The sequence below is a fragment of the Dermacentor andersoni genome, chromosome 1 (assembly GCF_023375885.2).
Source record: "Dermacentor andersoni chromosome 1, qqDerAnde1_hic_scaffold, whole genome shotgun sequence".
Lineage (NCBI taxonomy): Eukaryota > Metazoa > Arthropoda > Arachnida > Ixodida > Ixodidae > Dermacentor > Dermacentor andersoni.
This window is the reverse complement of record NC_092814.1, coordinates 259,167,485-259,188,137: the sequence shown is the minus strand read 5'-3', so window position 1 is coordinate 259,188,137 and position 20,653 is coordinate 259,167,485. Positions and strand designations below refer to the sequence as shown.

The window sequence follows — 20,653 nt, the reverse complement described above, 5'->3', positions numbered from 1 at the left end:
CTCATCATTGTAAACAGCTTCATAATGAGAGGAATCTCAGATGAAATGCTTATTTTTTCCTGGCATCCTTCTTCTGCCTTCTTTGTAAGCACAAACTATGGCCATGTAAACTAGGTAATCTTGCATTTATCCTGCCTACAAGTGCCTCTTTTGACATTCATGCCTGTATTGCCTTTTCAGTGCCTAAAGATTCCCTTTTTCCTTCGTTTCTCATGACTCCATTTTGTTAAACAAGAACCACTGAACAGTAATGAATCTCAACAGTAATGACGAAAGCATTGTGCGGAAATATGCAAGGTGATCAGCAAATGTAAAATGAGTCATACACCCGATTGTAGCTAACTGTTACAGAGAAACCCATGCAGGTTTCTCAGAAATTCTTCACAAACCTACCACATGCTTCAGACTGCTCCTGTGATTCAGATGTCTGCGATAAAACGTAAAAGTAGGTTCTCACGGGCACATCTATTCTCTAGTTCATGAAGTCTTCATTCCAGAGAGCCTCACCATGCCATAACACTAACCCCCGTATTCAGAAATGCATCTTAACTTCAAGCCCATGCTTGACTCGATTTAAATGACGCCTGTCATGAACACACCATAAGCAACGCAATGAGCATCTTGGGCACGTTCACACCATTCGTCATTTATATCAAGTCAAGCATGAGCTTCAAGATGTATTGCTGAATACGGCGGTAAGACTTGATAAAGGTTGCTATTATTTGTCCAATGTTTCAGTTTTCTCAAGAATATCTAGCTTTTTTCTAAATGCTACCAATTCTTGCTTCATTCTCCTTTTCACCACGTGTGCTTCATGGCAATCTCTTTCATCTTTCCATCCCTTCTTTCCCATGCTGTTGGCCAACGTGCAGGTGTTGTCTACGCGCTAGACAGTTACGATGTGGTCTGCAGGCTTTGCATTTCTCTGTCAACCAATTTCTCTCTTTGCTTTTGTGATCAAGTCCGCCTGACCCTTAGCTTACTGTATACAATGAAAACAAAGCCTTTTTTTTTTTCATGAAATGGGCAAGCACTTGCATCTCTTGCAAAGGATCTTCCAGTAAAGTTTCTCGTTCCTGCAATCACACTGAACATGCACGTCCATCATAATTTTTATGTATCTAAAATGCACCGCCAGAAAGAGTAACAAAAAGCAGCTATACGGTATTTTCAGATAACACTTGTGACTAAGAAAGCAAACCAAGACCAATTATGGGTGGTCCCCATTTTTTTTTTTTTTTCAACATGCAAGGAGCATTGTGCACACACCTCTCAAGCATAAATGGAGCACGAATGAGCCATGATGCCTCAATGGGTCCCATGTCTGATCACCCAAAAGAAAGCAGGCCAAACATAAAATTTGTTTTTTTGGAAATTCCGTTTATTATAGCTAAAACTATCTTGAAAACACAAAAAGTAGTCTTCATTTCAAGACCGTGCAACCTCTGGCTGTATTTTGCAGAGCATGAAAACATGAAAATATACTAAATTGAAATGGCAACAGCAAAGAAACACTGGCTTCCATCTTCTGCAATGCAGAAGAGAGTGACACTGTACACAGTAATCCAAAGTCTGGACCCAACTTGGTCGTAGCATACATGCTCTGTGCTGATGTAACTTTAATTAGAACTGAAGTGTGGCATCCACTACTCGCCTGTGTCGTCAAAGGCCATTTCATGTTGCCACACATTCTTTATCCGCTACCTGAAACGATTACATTACACCATGAAGATGACAAAGCTCACATGCATTAGAGGAAAATTGGTTGGCTATCTTGTCTCCCATACAACTCCGCCAAATACCTGCAATTAGTGTAAGTATGTTAGTTCCTTGCACTGTTTCCCATAACATCTTTGTTGAAGGTACTGGGTAACAATATCTCAATCACTTCACAAACTGCGGATATTATTGCTAATTTTTAAAGCGAACAGCTTTATTTGCCTCTCGACAGCACATGGCATAATTTGTTTAATGTAAAAGGTTGAAGCAATTCATTGGCATGCGCTTCACAATGTGCCTTGCAAAGATTCCTCATTAGCAAATATACTGTTTCGAGAGTTTTCATTTCAGTTTGCTGACACAATGACAAGAGACAGGAGGGATGCTATGAAGCTGCTTGTCTCTCCACACCAAAAGCCAGCACCTATAGACTCTGCTAAAGATGTACCTCTCAAAATCTGGCTACTCCTTGACCAATCTGTGCAAAAATGTTAAATATGTGAGTCAGAAGCGATGTCAATCAGGCTGCTGCCACTTAAAGGGCAAAGCTCCTTGAAACAGCAAAGCTCAAAAAAGAAGGAAAGAAGAGCACGTGTGAATGTTTCATGCTTTATCATGTAGAATAAAGATTTCACCAACGCCAGGAATGCCACGCATCAGTGCCAGCGGGTACATCGTCTTGAGAATGGCTCCTTGATTTGGATTACATATTTAAACTAACAATTCTGCTGTATTGATTTATAGGTTGTATTTATGAAATCAGCAGCAATTCTGCTCGTACAGTTTGAGAAATACGCCAAAATTGATGCATGGTTCTTTCACATAAGAATTTGAAGGATAAATTCTAGGAAGCGTTACAAAGGCAGAAACAGTGTTCGATGAGGGCCATGAAATGGGGTCCTTGACTAATCAAACAGTGCCGCTGCTGCAGACATTTTAAGCATGAAATGCTTTCAGCTCCTGTTGTCAGCCACCTTCAATGAACCAAAAGCCAGAGTCATTATCCTGTCACTCAAACCAGCTCATCCGGGCAAACAGTCAAGACTGCAATACATATGCTAGTTACTTCCCAAACATGTTACAAAAAATATTGCTTCTGAGTTCTAAATATTTTCTCACAATATCACTCAAGCTGTAACTTCTAGTACGCTGAAGTTTTATTTGTCACTTCTAATAGCGACATTCAGAGGCAGATACAAGGCACTGTACACTTGGTTGTCATTTTTTGGCACTGAGACACAGTTGCTTGTGCTCTTTTCAATGCCAGCAGTCCGCGAGGTCCACGGCGCATCTGGTGGACCGAGACGAGACTTGCAATGGGGTTCTGTCTTTGACAGGAAACTTGCTTCCATATGGACCAGTGTACAGTTGCGTGGTGCGGTGGGGTGGGGTGTGCCGTTTCGAATGTACGCTACACCCATTTTAAGATTGTGGCTAGTGTCATCTACAATTAATCTGCTTTGTTGGCAGCCATTTCATGCTTACATCCACTCTCGATTACAGGAGAGCCAGTATTTTTTAGTGTCACCAGAACAGCCTGAAAATGCTCATACAAAATTCTCCAAAGAGCGCAAGCGCTTCCGAGCTTTTTTAGTCTGTACATTCCAGCTATCTGAAATGAATCCAAGAAAGTAGTGGATGTTAAGGATATGATCATAGAGCTATGGCATATTACTTCGAGGTAGATGAAGTGGTACACGAAGGTGTCTTGTGTATTCTATTTCAGTGATAACATCATAGTGAACTGTTGGATAGTGTTCAGGAGAGATGCTGCGCTAGTGCAGCCAGCATCAAGTGCAATCAAAATGTGGCTTTGCCGTTGTTCAAAGCAGATATTACATTCGCCCTACAGCAGAAAGGAAACGAAGCAACACCTTCAAGAAGGCAGTCCCCAAACAGCGAAAAAAAAAAAAAGGTTGGAGGACACTTAAGCTGAGCCTTTAAGAGTGGAACACGATAGCATTAAAAGATCCCTGGCTGCTTCTCACGCTTCCGGGCAGCTGCAGCTTATGCTTCTGTAATGTTTTCCTGGAAATGCTGGTGGCAAACGCTATGCACGAAGGCGAGCTTTCTGGGGCGTGCCATTCCTAAGACAGACCTGAAATGGCAGCTGGAAAAGGGGTTTGTGTTTGAGTTTCTGCACAACAGAATTATGTTTTCTCGCATATTCAAATCACAATCCAACGCTATCATGTTTTCACACATTCTACTTTGAGAATTTTAATTCGTTCAGTAACGCCTATATGCCACGTGGAGGGCCTGCATGAATCGGGATGCATGGTTTGGGATTAATTTTCTCATGAAAAAGGTCGCCAACACCACTGCTGGATTTTCAGCGACATGGGGCCCTGAACGCTACGGCTGTTAATATTGTGAATCAGTTCCAGGCCAACAGCATATGTGCCATGCACAAAAAAAATCAAAGTAGATGCACTTGCACACTTCCCAAACATTTTTTTACAAGAAAGGCAGAGGAAAAACCTATGCTGCTAAGACATCAGATGAGTAATATGTAAAACATGCAATATAAAGTCTAATTGTACACCCGACAAGGACTATATGGTAACGTAGATTGGAGACGGAGTCTTGCAGAATATACGCTTCTCTTTAATGGCGGGCCAGAACAAGAGCGTGCAGCTTACGCACTTCATCGTCTTTAGTGGCACCGACCTTTGCGCGCACCGTCCTGCGGTGCAGGAGCCCCACATTTTTGTGTCAATTGCCTCCCATGAGAAAAGCGACCGTCTCGGTCGAGTCAAAAAGTTATTTCAGCGACATAAGAAATGGAGCTCCTCAGGTGCATCTCGGCATTCACGTATGCGCATAGTATGGTTTCATGCGCACTACGTGAACAACTTCAGCGAGAGGACGACGACAGAGTGAACAGGGGAACAGGGAACAGAAATGTCACTGAGGCGGCGTGTAACCTTGTAGGGACCAAAATACTGGCGTATCGACTTTTTTGAGAGTCCACGGCGGCGGACAGGCGTCCAGACCCACACGCAGCCGCCGGTATTGTAATGGATGTCGCGTCGACCCTAGTTGTGTCGAAGGGTGTCAGGGCTATTATCAGCCAGTGGTAGCATGGCGTCAAGTGTTGACCTGACGTGGCGCCCGTATACAAGTTCGAACGGCGTAAACTGTGTAGTCTCCTGTACAGCAGTGTTATACACGAAAGTCACATAGGGTAAGATCGCGTCCCACGTCTTGTGCTCTACGTCGACATAAATGGAGAACAAATCAGCCAGCGTTCTGTTCAGACGTTCCGTTAATCCATTGGTGATATGCAGTGCTCTTGTGGTGAGAGCTATGCGTCAGCTGGAGAACATCCTGCATAAGTTCCACTGTAAATGCTGTACCGCGTTCGGTGATGAGAACAGACGGTGCACCATGTCGTAGGACGATGTGGCGTACAAAGAACTTGGCCACTTCATATGAATTTGCTTGCGGAATAGCTTCAGTTTCGGCGTACCGGGTTAAGTAGTCGGTAGCAACAACTATCCATCTGTTGCATGAAGAGGTCACTGGGAACGGCCCAAGTAGATCCATTCCTATTTGTTGGAATGGTGCTTGAGGAAGGTCCACAGGATGGAGAAAGCCAGTCGGTTTAACTGGTGCTGTCTTGCGGTGCTGACAGTCGTGGCAGGTCTTCATGTACAGTTGCACAGAAGAATAAAGCCGGGGCCAGTAATACTTCTCTCGTACCCTTGCCTAAAGTCTTGGCGAATCCCAGGTGTCCCGCGCATGGCTCATCATGGCAGGCTTGCAAAATGTCGTGGTGTAGTGCCGATGGCACGACAAGGAGGTACGTATTGGGCCGCTTCCGCAGTTTTTCCTGTAAAGGACGTTGTTGTGCAAGTAGTATGATGATAAGCCACGCATGAGCGAGCGGGGTAAAACACCTTCAACTCCTTGGAGGTGTTCGATCCGCGGCAGCAGCTCAGTGTCAGCGCGCTGGTGCTCAGCCATCTTTATGGCGTCGATAACGCCAACAAATGGCAAGTCATGGCCAGGGTCCAATGAGGTCGTGGCGAGTGGTGCACGTGACAAACAGTCGGCGTCACTGTGCTTCCTGCCAGATCAGTAGACAATTGTAATATCATACTCTTGTAAGCGCAGGCTCCAATGGGCTAGTCTGCCTGAAGGATCCTTGAGGTTGGCAAGCCAGCACAGGGCGTGGTTGATCGCTGACAGCGTTAAAGGGTCTACCGTACAAGTAGGGTCAGAATTTGCCAATTGCCCACACAATCGCTAAGCATTCCTTTTCAGTAGTTGAATAGTTTTTCTCAGCCTTGGTGAGAATGCGGCTTGCATAAGCAACGGTGCGTTCCGCACCAGCTAGCCACTGCACAAGTGCCGAGACTCGCATTGCTGGAGTCGGTATGGATTTCAGTGTCAGCGTCTTCGTCGAAATGAGCAAGTATCGGGGCCTCTTGCAAATGCGCAATTCATTGAAAGACTGCTGCTGCTCATCCGCCCAAATGAAAGGCGCATCGTCGCATGTAAGCCCTTTCAGAGGCTCAGCAATTCTCGAGAAGCCCTTGACGAAGCGCCCATAATATGCGCACAAACTAAGGAAGCGTTGGACAGCCTTCTTGTCTGTGGGTGGTGAAAACTCAGCGACGGCAGCTAACTTGTCGGGGTCTGGTCGGACGCCTTGAGGACCAACGACATGGCGAAAAAATTTGAGCTCTTGGAACCCGAAGTAGCATTTCTCAGGCTTGATGGTGAGGCCGGCAGTATGGATCGCAGTGAGGACACTCTCGAGTCATGCGAGATGTTCGTCAAACGTGCTCGAGAACACGACGACATCGTCCAAGTATACGAGGCAGGTTTGCCATTTGAGTTCAGCAAGCACGGTATGCTGGTGGTATGAAAGGTGGCAGGTGCGGAACAGAGACCGAAGGGGAGAACTCTGAACTCATAAAGCCCATCAGGTGTCACAAATGCTGTTTATTCACGATCCTATTCATCAACTTCGATTTGCCAATATCCTGATTTAAGATCCAACAAAGAAAAAAACTTGGCATGTTGTAGACGATCCATTGCGTCGTCGATGCGTGGCAATGAATAAACATCACGCTTGGTGACACGGTTCAACTTTCTGTAATCTACACAGAAGCGTAGTGTGTTGTCTTTCTTTCTGACTAACACTGCAGGGGAGGCCCACGGGCTGGTGGATGGCTGGATCACGTCGTCTTGGAGCATCTCTTTCACCTGATGCTTGATCGCTTCCCTTTCCACTGGAGACCCTCTGTAAGGATGCTGACGGACAGGACGTGCAGACTCGTCTGTAATAATGTGGTGCTTTGTGATGGACGTGCGCCGCACTTTGGATGACGTTGAAAAACAGTCCGCAAATTTATTCACAAGACTCAGTAGACGGTCTTTCTGATGGTCTGGCAGAGCGGCGTTAACGTGAAACCGTTCTTTTAGGCTGGGTAACCCAGATTGCTGAGACGATGCGGTTTCCAATGTGGCAATGTCAGTAACGTTAGTGATTTCGTGAAGAAATGAGCTCAGTTCAGCCATTTCGTTCCTCGCGGTACATGCCGATACTTGTTGCTAAAGTTTGTTAGCAAAACGACTGAACATTTGTTTTGCACCTGAAGCAGCCCTCTGGCTATACAAATGTGGCGCTCAAGAAGCAGGGGCATGTTTGCCTCAGCAATTCCTTCGGCGGCGTCCTCCATGTCGCATCGGACAAGGGTAAGCACGCTACTCTTGGGTGGCAACGTGATGTGATCGTCAGTTACGCGAAGCGCGATGTCATGGTCGTTGTCATTACTGTTCGCTATGGCTTGCGTAGTAGTGAAGCTGACTCTAGACTCTTGCAGGTCGATGATGGCACTGTTCGCCTCAAGGAAATCCATGCCGAGTATAAGGTCCTTTGAACATTCAGGAAGAATGACGAAGTCGCCGATGGACGTGAAGCCCCGAATGTTGACTCGTGCCGTGCACCGACCCATTGGAGTTATGAGATGCCCTCCTGCAGTACGAATCTGAGTTCCGGTCCAGTGCGTCGAAACTTTGTTCAGCATACACGCGAGATTCTGGCTCATAACAGACGTGTCTGCACCCATGTCGATTAACGCCGTGACTTTGTGGTCATCTATGGTAACTCGTACGTCGCAGGATACTGACACAGAACTACACTGCTTTCTCTGCATCTCAATTACGTCACATCACGGTCGTCGTAGTGGAGGATCTTCAGCGTTCGCAATGTCAGCAACCTCACCTGTGCAGGTCGCTGGACTCAGTTTTCCTGGGAGGCAGGGCTGGGTGAGCGACACCTCGTTGCTCTCGGTGTGAAGAGGGGGCTGGAAGACCGGTTTCGGGCGGGTGACGGTGACTGGGGTTTAAGGAATTGTGGAGCAAACAAGGTCCTGGCCTCTGTGAGGTATGCTTCAAACTCCAGGGGGCGTTCACCATTGCGCGGGCACGGTGCATTCAGTGAAAATCCAAGGAGCCCAGCTCGACGGTAAGGACACGCCCTGTAGAGGTGATCAGCTTCATCACAATGAAAACACAAGGGCCTCCGGTCTGCGGTGCGCCATACGTCGCTCTTGCGGGGTGGTCGTGTTTCAGCCATGAATGGCGTGCGGCGAGGCCTGAAGTCGCCAGTTGCTTGTTCAACGGCGTGCACACCATGAAAGTCCGGGACGTCGCTCACATCGCGAAAAATACGAACTTCACGTTGCTTCCGCATACGACATGCGAGGTTGTGGCTGCCGTACCTCGTGCTGTGGTGTCTCGCTTCACTCTGGGACTTGGACTGCCTGCCTGATTTCCTCCCGGACGACCTCAGCCAGATCGAGCTGCTGTACCGATGCTGGAGCCACCTGAAGATTTTGAAGCTACTCTCGAACGATAAACCTAATGAGCTCCCGCAAGACGTCGGTATTGTCCAGGGGTATAGCGAGAGAGTCACGCGATAGGGTCGACACGTCGCGGTTCTGCCTTGTTCGCTGCTACAGTGCCTTTTCCATTGATACGGCTTCCGCGAGAAACTCTGCAACAGTCTTTGGTGGGTTGCATATTAGGGCACCGAATAACTCTTGCTTGACACTGCGCATCAAGTTCCTGAGCTTCTCTTTTTCCGGCATGGATAGATCCGCACGTCGGAAAAGTCGGCATATATCTTCGAGAAACATTGCGACGCTTTCGTTCGGCCTCTGTACTCTCGCCTGAATTGCAGATTCAGCTCGCTCCTTGTGATCGAAGCTGGCGTATGTGCCGATTAGCTGTTGTCGGAATTCGTCCCATGTCGATAGGGCCCCGCCTCACGATTCTCAAACCACGTCCACACATAGTCCTTGAGGGCAAAGTAGGCGTTGCGTAGCTTGCGCTCTGGAGTCCAGCTGTTGAATTCTACAACACGCTCAACGTGATCGAGCCAGTCCTCTACATCCTCAAAGGTGTCCCCATGGAAGGACGTGGGGATTCGTGGCTGGTTGAGGACGAACTCGGTCGGCGTGGTCGAGGAAGATGGAACCGATGTATTCGTCCTTCTTACTTGACTGCGTAGAGGCTCGTGCTCAGGCGGCAGTCCTTGAAGTCGGCAGCTTGTCCATACCTGCACAGTAGTCAGCTTGACCGGACTTCGTACTAGGTTTGTAGACGGTGTTCGATCTGGGAGTGGTAGCACGTACCCCGCACCTCCACCAGAAAAATGTAACGCAGATTGGAGACGGAGTCTTGCAAAATATACACTTTTCTTTAATAGGGGGCCAGAACAAGAGCGTGCAGCTTACACACTTCGTGTTTCATAGCGCCGACCTTTGCGCGCGCTGTTCTGCGGTGCAGGAGCCCCACATCTTTGTGTCAATATGCACAAATTGCACGCAGAATTGACGTCAACTCAGGGTGAAGGTCGCTTTCCAAGTTCTACCTGGTGTTGTCTACAGGCAACAAACGCACTGCTGAAGAAGCTTACACAAACATTTTTCATTTTCCTTCACTGTCTTTAGTCTCTGTGTATTTTCTACATTTCCACCAAACCTAAATGTTTTCCTTGGGGTTTTTCATGTTTCATCCCTAACAGTTAATGCTCATTACAGTGTTGAAGATGATTGCATGCTTTTTTCTTCTATGCACCACACTTAAAGAAGAGCCATCCTGTCAGCCACCTAGGTCTACTCCTTTTGCTCAACTACATTTTGGAGCCCAATGACGAGAAAGACTTCTCTAGCATACCTGATGGTGATGAAGAAGTAGAACAGGATTAGCGGCTGCGTGAGATATTTGAAGACATAATGATTTTTTTTCCAGACAAGATTTGAAACATGAGTTCCAAATTTATTAGCTTTCTTTTACCATTTTTTATAAGGCTATTGAGTAAAACCATCTTCAATTACTGACTGAATTAATCTTTGATAGTAGCAACATTCTTGTATCATATAGCGTGTGTTGATGTTGGGCAGTGTTTTTGCAATAACAGCCTTTAGAGAGTTTTTATCTATGTGTAGCTGTTCGTCAGTCTCCTTCCCAGTAACACCTGCCATACATAGTGGCATGCAGATTGAAGTATTCGGAACTAGGAATGCTACATTGAGGTTGATGTGGCTTCAGAAATTTACCACCAGACACTCGTGAGCCATGCAGGGGTTGTGGAAGCAAATAAATTACATAGGGTGGTGCCTAATGACATCGTGCCCAAAAAGCTTTACTATGTCACCTGGGGCTGCTTGGCTAAGGCCATAATCGGCTTTTGAGGGTTCTCACTCGTATCACCCCCTACCTCCCGGAGGAACTCAACGACTTGAATGGCACCTTGCCACGGGCATCAGTTATTTCTTTTTGTCACAGATGATTATTAGACACGATTTCTTGTATTAACCTGAAAACAATGTGGTTCGTGACATTTCAAGAAGGTGGTGATCTCCAAGTTACTGTGGTCACTGTATAAGGCGACTAGCACAACATCAATTTCCATCTCGTGCATCAGGCAGAATGCTGCTATTTTCAAATAAATTTGCTAAATAGGTCACAGAGGTGATTGTGAAGGTGAAGTCGAGCGCTTACAGATTGAGAATGTTAATGGTTAAGGAGATTCAAAGCCGCATCCTCAAATACTTTGCGCAGCTTGCACGACAATGTTGAAACTCAAGCCTGCGTCCTTTGGACTAATATTTCACTGTTTTGTATGGCTACTTTTATAGAAGACGAAAGCCAAATTTCTCCAGGTTTAAGATTGGTTTTACGACAGCTATGACAGAGCCGACTCCTTGGTGCACGCTTATGGTAGTGGTGACGAAGCCATCAGTAGCACTCCACACTTTTATGGATTACACAAAAACTGAACAAGCAAGTTCTATGAGCATCATATCCAATTCCTGCAGTAGAGCATACCCTTCAGATACTACGAGTCACAACTTGGTGTATGAAAAATTGATGCCCAAATTTAGGGTTTTGGCAAATCCCTGAGAAATGACGGAAGGTTCTTGACCACCTTTACAGCACCATTCTATTGGTTTCACTTTAACTGCTCATGCGATTTGGTATCTGGCGTGCCCCAGATCAAATACAATGGTATATGAATGATATTCATCCAGAACTTACGTGTGTTGCTTGTCATATTGTCGAGGCTATCAGTTGATGCTCAACTAAACAGCAACACAGCAAACTCTGCAGTACATTTGAGGGCACCCACTGTGCAAGAGCTGCCATCAACAAAGAGAAACGTAAGTTTGGCATCACAATAATATCCTACTTGGGGCATATCATGAACGAAAACAAGCTCAAAGCTGTCACAGACATGCCAAGACCATCCTCCAGAACTACAGCTGCTAATGGGCATGACCACCTATCTAGGTTTATTCGCTCCTAACATGACAAACACTACACCCATTGTCCAGCATGCTGTTTTCAAACCATGGTTTATCTGGAACCTACACAGGATCAAGAATTCTCAAAAATGGAAAGAAATACTTTCTTCAGATCCAGTGCTTGGCTGGTGCTCCTCAAAATGAGAAACCAGCTGCTAATCACAGCTGATGCTTTGTGCTGTGGTCTAGTTGCAGTGCTCAGCCAAAAGCAAGACGATGGGCAACATGTTACTAGATACGCCTCAAGATATTTTGCAGAGACAGAATGCCTGGCTATGCCTAGATATAGAAAAAGTGCTTTCTTTCTTGCAAGCTTGATATAAATTCTATAAATGGGGCAACAATCTGTTTCCCAAATCATAAAATGCACACATGATTGATACATTATGAGGCATAATGTACATCTTAGGCAAAGACTTTCCCGCAGCTGATACACTGTAAAGTTCTCATGTGAAGGAGAATAACAGGCACCAGAAGGGTCTACCAAGATTGAAGGCTATGCATGCTGCCTCTCCCCATCTTCTTTACAAGAACTGAAGAAAGAACAAGTACTAGATTAATGCTGCTGCCAACTTTGCATCTTCACTTGAAAGAGCTGGACAAGGTGTTGCAAAGTCTGAAAAAATTCTGGCTTCACAAGGACGATGTAGTCCAAGACATGTTGATATTGTGGCAACAAAACCATAGCGCCCAAAAAGCTACAGGAGCTTACCCACCCAGCACTTCTCACTTGAAGGCCACTTTGGAATCAATAAATGCCTAGCAAGACGACAAAGTACAGCATCATAAATACATACAAACAGCAAATGTCTTCAAGTCATGTCATGCATGCTAGCACCACAGGGCTAAGAGAAGGGTGACACTCCTGCAACTAGGATTCTGAGAAAAGCTGTTACAGAAGTTCACCATGGACATATTTTCTATTGGAGGGGTGCGGTGGCTCATCATAACAAAATACTAGTAAGGGTATCCTGAGCTAGTACTGGCTAGTTTGACAGGACCTGTGGTTGTGACTCAATGCCTCATTGTTTTCACAAGGCGTGCAATAGTGTAGTGGCCGTGAACCGCAACAAACTGTAGCTTGCAAAAGGGCACAGCTCACTGTTCGCAGAATTCATAAGAATTCCAACAAATGGCATGCAGTCCACACTACCGACAGCGCAGTGATCTCACAGAAGCCACTGTAAACTTATCCAAGAACTCCCTTGAGATGTCAGGTGATGCCTACAAGACACGATTATAGACTGAGCTTTATGAAAAATAGCTCCTCATTAGTGCAAATGCTTACGAGCCGAAGGCTTAGGACTACACTTCCAGCTACTGCAGACAGCTTCTTTCCACAACTCCCGGACCGGAGGAAAATGAAAGTGCATGAGCAAAAGTGCTGGCAGAAACAGAAAACTTACTCTGATGTTGGGCATGGCATGCAAGATCTACCCAATTTGTATCTAGACATTAATGTCCGAGTAGTTGACCTGGAAAATGCAGGCACACTTCAGCAGCCAGGAGATAAGCCCAGGTCATAGTGGACAGAGACGGACAAAAGGACCATTCATCTCAAACAGGACACAACCAGTGCCACTGCCTCTGGCTGCATAATCAAGGGTTTGACGAAAGTTCGTCTGGTCAGGCATGGAAACGAAAAAAAAAATGTGATCTAAGAAATAATAGTCACACGACTATTATTTGCCGAGCATGCGTAGGAACATAGTCACAAGATTGACTGGGACAATGCCACTGTTGCTGCCAAAGAAAAGAACATGTCATCCCGGCGGCTGCTAGAATCGCTAATCATTCAATCGACGCCAGCTACGATGAACCGGACACCAGGGACTATGCCTGCCATTTATGCATGTTCGTTACGTCACGTGCTGGCTACATAAGTGACAACAATTTCCTGTCCAACTCAGTGAACAAGAAACCCGTATGCAGTTCTGAAACGTCGGGTTATACATCAGACTTGGTCAGTGACCGTGAACCCCCCTTTATGTCTCTGGCTAAGGGAGAACACAAGCAGCCACAAGACTGTACCAAAGAAGTTCCGTTTTGTAGAGATCCTGGGCATCAACACCATAAAAGTGGACAATGCATAACACCAACTAAGCAGTAAGCAACATGACCCTTTTTATACAGGGAAAGATGCGCTACAAAGATGCTCGTACTACTGTAAGGCTAATGTGCATGCTTGTAGAAAATAATCACAATAAGAAACTCACCTCTTGCCTTGTGCTCAATGTTGAGGCTACCATTCTGAATCACAATTACTTTATCCCACCTAGATAACAGTTTGCCAAATCTCAAAGGGGTTTTAATAAGAATCTTGTCTCGACTACCCGAAACGCCAGCCTGTGTAGTGTTGGGTTCAAATCTGCCATAATCATGAATCCGAATGAACTTGCCCACATTTCAGTTATTCTGCAAAAGTATTTGGCATCACTTCGTTGCTTCTATACACACTGAGGCAATCACAGCTGTGAAACACATTTAGGTCGTACTGAAGATGTTTTCGGATTCCTGATTAATAAGAATATAGCTGGTAACGTAGACGACTTCTATAGCATTAACGAGAGGGTGGCAGGTCTCGTTGCGACACTTAATAAGAGGTACAAATTGAAGGTCGTACAGGTCTACGCCCCTACATCCAGTCATGATGACCAGGAAGTCGAAAGCTTCTATGAAGACGTGGAATCGGCGATGGGTAAAGTCAAAACAAAATACACTATACTGATGGGCGACTTCAATGCCAAGGTAGGCAAGAAGCAGGCTGGAGACAAGTCAGTGGGGGAATATGGCATAGACACTAAAAATAGCAGGGGAGAGTTACTAGTAGACTTTGCAGAACAGAATAATATGCGGATAATTAACACCTTCTTCTGCAAGCGGGACAGATGAAAGTGCACGTGGAGAAGCCAGAATGATGAGACTAGAAATGAGATAGACTTTATACTCTGCGCGAACACTGGCATCATACAAGATGTGGACGTGCTCGGCAATGTGCGCTGCAGTGACCATAGGATGGTAAGAACTCGAATTAGCCTAGACTTGAGGAGGGAATGGAAGAAGCTGGTACATAAGAAGCCGATGAATGAGTTAGCGATAAGAGGGAAAATCGAGGAATTCCGGATCAAGCTACAGAACAGGCATTCGGCTTTGACTCAGGAAGAGGACCTTAGTGTTGAAGCAATGAACGACAATCTTGTGGGCATCATTAAGGAGTGTGCAATAGAAGCTGGTGGTAACTCCATTAGATAGTATACCAGTAAGCTATCGCAGGAGACGAAAGATCTGATCAAGAAACGTCAATGTATGAAAGCCTCTAACCCTACAGCTGGAATAGAACTGGCGGAACTTTCGAAGTTAATCAACAAGCATAAGACAGCTGACATAAGGAAGTATAATATGGATAGGATTGAACATGCTCTCAGGAATGGAGGAAGCCTAAAAGCAGTGAAGAAACTAGGAACAGGCAAGAATCAGATGTATGCGTTAAGAGACGAAGCCAGCAATATCATTACTAATATGGATGAGATAGTTCAAGTGGCAGAGGAGTTCTATAGAAATTTATGCAGTACTAGTGGCACCCACAACAATAATGGACGAGAGAATAGTCTAGAGGAATTTGAAATCCCACAAGTAACGCCGGAAGAAGTAAAGCCTTGGGAGCTATGCAAAGGGGGAAGGCAGCTGGGGTGGATTACGTAACAGCAGATTTGTTGAAGGATGGTGGGCAGATTGTTCTAGAAAAACTGGCCACCCTGTATACGCAATGCCTCATGACCTCGAGCGTACCGGAATCTTGGAAGAACGCTAACATAATCCTAATCCATAAGGAATGGGACGCCAAAGACTTGAAAAATTATAGACCGATAAGCTTACTGTCCGTTGCCTACAAAGTATTTACTAAGGTAATCGCAAATAGAATCAGGAACACCTTAGACTTCTGTCAACCAAAGGACCAGGCAGGATTCCGTAAAGGCTACTCAACAATAGACCACATTCATACTATCAATGAGGTGATAGAGAAATGTGCGGAATATAACCAACCGTTATATATAGCTTTCACTGATTACGAGAAAGCGTTTGATTCAGTCGAAACCTCAGCAGTCATGGAGGCATTACGGAATCAGGGTGTAGACGAGCCGTATGTAAAAATACTGAAAGATATAAAGCTTCACAGCCACCATGGTCCTCCATAAAGAAAGCAACAAAATCCCAATAAAGGAAGGATTCAGGCAGGGAGATACAATCGCTCCAATGCTATTCACAGCGTGTTTACAGGAGGTATACAAAGACCTGGATTGGGAAGAATCGGGGATAAGAGTTAATGGAGAATACTTTAGTAACTTGCGATTCGCTGATGATATTGCCTTGCTTAGTAGCTCAGGGGACCAATTGCAATGCATGCTCACTGATCTGGAGAGGCAGAGCAGAAGGGTGGGTCTAAAAATTAGTCTGCAGAAAACTAATGTTTAACAGTCTCGGTAGAGAACAGCAGTTTACGATAGGTTGCGAGGTGCTGGAAGTGGTAAGGGAATAAATCTACTTAGGGCAGGTAGTGATCGCGGATCCGGATCATGAGACTGAAATAATCAGAAGAATAAGAATGGGCTGGGATGCGTTTGGCAGACATTCTCAGATCATGAACAGCAGTTTGCCATTATCCCTCAAGAGAAAAGTGTATAACAGCTGTGTCTTACCAGTACTCACGTACGGGGCAGAAACCTGGAGGCTTACGAAAAGGGTTCTACTTAAATTGAGGACGACGCAACGAGCTATGGAAAGAAGAATGATGGGCATAATGTTAAGGGATAAGAAAAGAGCAGAATGGGTGAGGGAACAAATGCGAGTTAATGACATCTTAGTTGAAATCAAGAAAAAGAAATGGGCATGGGCAGGACATGTAATGAGGAGGGAAGATAACCGATGGTAATCAAGGGTTACGGACTGGATTCCAAGGGAAGGGAAGCGTAGCAGGGGGCGGCAGAAAGTTAGGTGGGTGGATGAGATTAAGAAGGTTGCAGGGATGGCATGGCCACAATTAGTACATGACCGGGGTTGTTGGAGAAGTATGGGAGAGGCCTTTGCCCTGCAGTGGGCGTAACCAGGCTGATGGTGATGATGAAGATGTCAAAGGCCATGTAACATATGTGCTGAAAGGAGCAATGACAACTTACGACATTGACAGATGCCATTCAAATGAGCGTTGCTGTGCCAGTCGAAATTGCTGCTTTGACATTGGCTAAACTTGAGACAGAATAGCATGAGGCAAAGTGAAAAGAGAACAAAGGTGCATTTTTCAGCTACATCGCTTCATTGCTTCAATGCCCATGCATTTGATAATTCATTCATACAATGCGACGGCCTACGCAAAGCCACGTTTGGATGAACCAATGTCTGCTTTCAAACAACACAAAATTCCACTTTTTCACGCACTAACCAAGAACCGGCAGGTTTGAGGATTTACGAGTGTCAAGAAATATTGAATCTGTCATTCATATGTGTACACTTTGTCTCATTATCTTCGTATTATCAAGTGTATGCTTGAAAGCGCAGACACTAGTGCTGGCTTGCTAGCTAAACGCACTTTCAAGTGGCAGCTGGTGATAGAAATCTTCGAGCATTTGTCTATAAAAACGTTCGCGTAGATTTCGCTGTATGTTCATGCGCTTTCACTGCAACGCACTGCGTGACCTCTGCCTGTCAGGCCAAGCAGGAGAGCGCCAAGGGACGAAAATTGTTCATTTGGCACTGTAAATACGTATGTCTCTATTATAGTGTGCCTGTATATATACTTCGGCGACGGCAATGATGCCAGCGCTTGCAACAGTCGGCCAATTTAAAGAGCGTGTCGCAGCGTTCGCTCTCCATGTGTACAATCTAACACGGCGAGTCTCTTTTTTCATGCGGAAGCAGCCTTCTGGATCTAAAAACACTGATATCGCGCGCGCAACAGAACAAAGGGGCGGTAGTGCGCATAAGGTTAAAATCGTAGTCCGCAATATATGGGCTATAAATAACGGCTCAAACACGTTACAGATGGGTGTCAATTTAAGGCGTGCAGAGCATTTAAAGCGTACTTTTAGCGAGGACTTCAGGCGGCGTGAAAAATGATGCCTAATCATGCATAAATAACACAAAAAAATATGTACGCCCCAAATGAGTTGAAAGTGGTCGCAAAACAGCGGTAACACTGAACTTAGTGTCACACATTACTACCCCCCCCCTCCTTTGGCTTCTGGATTGGATTCGCGCGGCTCGCTACGCGCTTACGCGCGCTTTTCTGAGCGCAGATTGATGTGCGCCTGGTTTCTGCACTAGGCTTTTATACAGTCGCTTTTTCGAGCGCAGATTGGTGTGCGTCTGGTTTGTGCACTGCGCTTTTTTACGATCGCTTGTCGCTGCTTTCCTTTTCTCTGGCTTGATTCGGTGCGGCTTGGTGCAGGCGCACATACTTGGTGTGCGCCTGCTTTTTTTTTGCGCTGGTCTTCGAACACATCGCTCGCTGCTCGCGCTTATATATAGGGAAGTGCTGCGCCGCGGGCGTACCGTGTACGTAAGCGCGCCAGAAAACTGCGCCTTGTGTTCCATTACTTTGTCATGTACCTTACCACTGAGTAGCACCGAGCGATCGCTTCTAAAAACGCAGAAATGAGTCTTTGCAGCGCGTGTGGCCATTAATTGACTCCCACCACAGCCATGTGAGGTGCGACTCCAGCAGCGGTGCAGTTACCCTGCAGCCGGCGGAGAGGAGGTGGCGCTTCAGTTTATTAACTTGCTAGTTTTTGCGTGTGAACGCCCTTGATAGCTCGTGAAGTCGTGCGGGACGAGCTGCTGGCGCGACACCCACTCGATGGCCCCGAAGGATTGCGGAAATTGATGAATGCCTCCTTCGCGGCAAGCGAAAACACAATCGGGGCCGCCTGATGACGGGTGACAAGGTTCCGCCGAGCCGGCAAAATCACGGCGGCATTGCAGACCTTGGACCATCGGTATTCGGCATGACCTGCGTGACCACCGGGCAGTTCCGACTATTCAAGGTCGACAGACGAGACGCGGCGACGCTAGGCCCCATTATTGCAGCCAACGTTGAACCGGGGACCACCATCCACAGTGATGAATGGGCCGCATTCAACTGCATCCCGAACTTAGTGGATGCTAACGGAGTGAGCCTCAATCTGCAATGGGAAACTAAACCAGACAGCATGAAATTTGTGGACCCGATCACGGGCGTTCACACGCAAAAAATGGAAAGTTATTGGCATGCAGAAAGTGAAGCGCCACCTCCTCTCCGCCTGGAGTCGCACCTCACATGGCTGTGTTGTGTAGTCAATTAATGGCCACACGCGCTGCAAAGACTCATTTCTGCGTTTGTTAGAAGCGATCGCTCGGCGCTACCCAGTGTGAAGGTACATGACAAAGTAATGAAAAACAAAGCGCAGTGTTCTGACCCTTTGCTTTTGTATGAATGTTTCCCGGCATTGCTGCTCGCTTACGTACACGGTACGGCAGCGGCGCAGTGTTTTCTTACATATAAGCGCGAGCAGCGAGCGATGTGTTCAAAGACCAGCGCAAGAAAACAGGCGCACACCAAATATGCGCGCCTGCACCTAGCCGCGCCGAATCAAACCAGAGAAAAGGAAAGCAGCGACAAGTGATCGTATAAGAGCCTAGTGCAAAAACCAGACGCACACCAATCTGCGCTCGGAAAAGTGATGGTGTAAATACCTAGTGCAGAAACCAGGCGCACATCAATCTGCGCTCGGAAAAGCGCGCGCAAGCACGTAGCAAGCCGCGCCAATCCAATCCAGAAGCCAAAGGAGAGGGGGGGAAGTAATGTGTGACACTAAGTTCAGTGTTACCGCAAACAGCTACCTTACCTGTCTATGTGAATGACAGGTGCAGCCTCTGAGCTTCTATACGATCTCTATTCGGTATTCTATTGGGTACAAGAAAGAGTTATTACGCGGAAGGATAAGGAACAGCTTGGGATAACCAAGAAAGCTTAGATGTACCATTGAAGCTCCCATGTTACGCTCACGACCTGCTGTACAGTAGGTCGTGGTTACGCTCACGTCCATGCTCACATCCAATTGACAGGAAGCCGCCATGACACATTTTGACTACCGGAAACAGATGGCGCTTAGAGCCCTAGAATGTTAGAGTTACTTTAAAGAATGTTGAAACAGTTTTTCGTTTAACACATTTTACGTATTGCTTATTTTAATTGCGAGTTTTCGTTCCCTGTCCAAAGAATTGCCAACAAAAAGTACGATTTGCAAACGGTTTATTATCACGAATGGCAGCGAAAACAGAAACCGAAACCAGAGCGACGCACTCGTTGCGGGTACACTTTTATTAACCTCGATCAATGCCTCGATGATAGTGCACCGAAGCCAGAACATATGTGTACAAGGGCGATGGGTGCTACATTCATAAGAACAATATCTCGACATAGGACAATGCTGCATAACATAAGCTTGCAGCTGTAGCTTTCACACATTTTTTACACATGGTACGCTTCGGTTCTTTTCGGATTTACTCTCGGACACATTTTACACTGCGCCACTACGCACATGCCAACATTTCGTCACAATTTCTTTAATGCGGCATTTAGTTCATCGAGTACACCGACAAAACTTGCGCGGAAATGCTTTCGAGCACCTGGCGCAGCAATCCCCGCCGCCCTCCGCTTCCCCCCCCCCCCCCCCCCGCTTTCCTTTTCTATACCACCGCTAATTAATGCACGTGGTTAACCTCCGCATACAAATCACTCGTGGTGTGTCCCTTATTCACTCCGAATTAAAAGTCGGTGCAGTAAACTTACCTACGTACAGTCCTATACACTGCGGCTGGTCGCGTCGCAATCCCGTGTTTCTCTAGTTTTAACGCCCGCGCAATACGTATGTAGTACTCAACAATCGGTTGGCTCTGGCGCAGTTAGAAGACGATCGTCGTCGTGCTCTTTGCGCATAACAAACGCGTCACACACACGCACACACACAACTCGATTGTGCAACACGCGCTGTTCCACCTTGTATCGCTTCGTTCGTGGTCGTGCTGTTTGCGCGAACAAACGCGTCACACACGCAACTCGATTGCTCTGCGCA

At 46.3% G+C, this 20,653-nt stretch overlaps 1 long non-coding RNA gene across 1 annotated transcript; it reads right to left on the bottom strand.

The window, feature by feature from the left end:
* Positions 1-1,359: 1,359 nt before the first annotated feature.
* On the bottom strand, positions 1,360-19,646 carry LOC140213245 (uncharacterized). The gene is made up of 2 exons (XR_011890193.1): positions 19,424-19,646; positions 1,360-3,331 (listed from the first exon to the last, which is right to left on the bottom strand). It is a non-coding gene; the product is annotated as an uncharacterized lncRNA (long non-coding RNA).
* Positions 19,647-20,653: the final 1,007 nt, after the last annotated feature.